This window comes from Leptodactylus fuscus, chromosome 6, assembly GCF_031893055.1.
Source record: "Leptodactylus fuscus isolate aLepFus1 chromosome 6, aLepFus1.hap2, whole genome shotgun sequence".
Taxonomy (NCBI): Eukaryota; Metazoa; Chordata; class Amphibia; order Anura; family Leptodactylidae; genus Leptodactylus; species Leptodactylus fuscus.
In genome coordinates this window covers 171,506,350-171,508,917 of record NC_134270.1, presented here as the reverse complement: position 1 = coordinate 171,508,917, position 2,568 = coordinate 171,506,350, and positions in this window count along the sequence as shown.

The following is a 2,568-nucleotide window of genomic DNA, read 5'->3' as shown; positions in this document are numbered from 1 at the left end:
GTGTCGATTATATTAATTTATTACCTACACAATCTATAATTATAGCACATTTACTAAACCTGTAGAGTTACACTAGGTTCACACCTGCATTCCGGTTTCCATACTTTGAGTCCGTTTAGGGGCCCGAAGAACGGAAACCCACTCTACTTAAATGACAGTTACCTGCGGACCCCATAGAGCAGTGATGGTGATCCTATGGCACGCGTGCCAATGAGGGCACACAGAGTCCTCCATGCTGGCATGCGTGCGGTCGCCCGGATCGCTTGCCAACGGGGAATCTGGTACAGGATTCCCCATTGATGAGCGATTGCTGCCTTCAGTTGTATGTGCAAATACACATACAGCTGAAAGCTGTCAGTGTAGGCCGTGGATCCAACACAATGAATATAGTAAAAATAATAATTTATTTTTCTACATAGTCTCCTAACAAGTCTATACATTTAGTTTATCTCTTTTCTAAATTTAGAATTCCCTTACAAAAAAATTCTTGATCTTGACCCTCAAAAAAATCCCCAACAGCGGTTATCACGTACGAAGTCACTGGGGGCTAGATCTGGCGAATAGGGAGGGGGGGGGGTGTTCCACCAGTTCAAAGCCCGCTTCTTGGACGGCAGCCACGGCAACTGCAGCTTTGTGAGCCGGCGCATTGTCTCGGTGAAACAGCACTCCAGCCCGCAGTTTGCCGCACCTTTTCTCCTTGATAACCTCCCCCAATCTTCTTATTTGCTCTGCGTAGTAGGAGCCCATAATAGTGGCTCCCTTCTCCAAAATAGTATACAATAATAATTCCTTCAGCGTCCCAAAAACGGATGCCATAACCTTCCCTGCTGAGCCTGACACTTTGAATTTCTTCGGCGGCTGTTCGTTGGCTCGTTTCGATGTCATTGATTGTTGTTTAGTTTCAGGATCAAAGTGGTGGATCCAGGTCTCGTCCATGGTCACAAAATGTGACAAAAAATTCTCCTGTTCTGCTTGGAACTTTTCAAGATTTGCTCTTGAAATGTCGACTCGTTTCTTCTTTTGCTTGTCGGTTAACATTCTCAGCACCCATGGAGCGGAGACCTATCTCATATGCAATTTGTTTGCAAGGATTCTTTGAATACTGCCATATGAGATCCCTGTGACCTCAGCTACATGCCTGATAGTCACTCTTCCATCTGCCAATACAACTTCTTCAACTTTCTTTCACGTTATCTTCAGTGAGGGACATGGATGGGCGTCCTTCACGATGTTCTTCTTCCATCGATGTTCTTTCCAGCTTAAACTCCTTGGCCCAGCGTGCAACTGTGGGATATGGAGGAGAAGAGTCCCCCAATGTTTCCACCAAGTCGCTGTGTATGTGTTATGGTCAGCAGGGTTTATTAAAAAAAACAAAAACAAATGAAAACCCTACAGAGCCCTTTGGGCCACTGACTACTAACCAACCTGGTGTGAACACAAGCTAACAGTTCCTGTCACTGCCAGCTAAAATAAAGAACCAGGTGCGCTCTGTTACCAGTCACAGAGGCCTGTGCAGTCAGAGCAGCCGCACAAATAAACAAACTGGCTAGCCTGAACTCCAGGACTAGCCAGAGACCAAGTAAACCCTGTGTGCAGTTCCACCCAACCACCCAGGCAACTACTGCCAAGCCCACTCCCAGTCACCCTGTCTGAGAAGTATTGCTAGCTGACCCTACAGAGTTGTACCACACACAAACAAGGCAGCATGCTGCCTGACTAACTGTGGAAATGCTAGCTCAGGGGTCTTTTGCTAACTAGGGCAATACTAATAATATTTCAGGCAGGAACCCAAGCACACACACAACACACATCATTTCAAGTTTGGAATGAGATCATAGAGCGCCGGGCGTCCAGACCAGCCCCCTTATAAAGGCAAGGGGCGGTCACCAGCAAATAGCCCAGCTGCCCAATCCCAGCGTCTATTGGTCGACTCCTATGTCGATCACCCAGTCGACCACGCCCGGCTGCTGCAAGGCAGATTAACCCCTGCAACCCTGGACTGTGCAGAGGAACTGACAGCGACGCCCATATCATGGCCGCAGTTACTGCACAATCCTAACAGTATGTCTTTGGTAGACATTGTTTTCAAGCAGAGGTATTTGATGACAGCTCTGATTTCGTTTTTTTTCCATTTTGATGTTCACTCCTCGGCAGTTCGTATTCAAATGAATGTAGCTCCCGGCTATCATGGCCTATTTAAGTGATTTTTTTTTTCCTGAATTAGTGGGTACCTACGCGAGTAGATGACATTTTATTTTTATTTTAGTGTACATATATACTCAGTACATATATTCAGTAATCCAGTGGGGAGAAGGATGACAGATAAAAATGATATTTCACTGCAAAATAATGTGTCCCCGAGAAGTTGACCTTAGTTGAACAAAACAAGTGCATAGCATTTAAAATAGTAATATATTACGTAAGGAAATATCATGTAACATACCTGTCTACCCATCAGGAGGCTGTGATAATGAGTAAAATGTAAAACAAATACGAAAACTAAGATACGATCTACTGAGGACATTCCTTGTTGATGTTGAACTGGAATTTGTTCTCTTTCCAGATAAA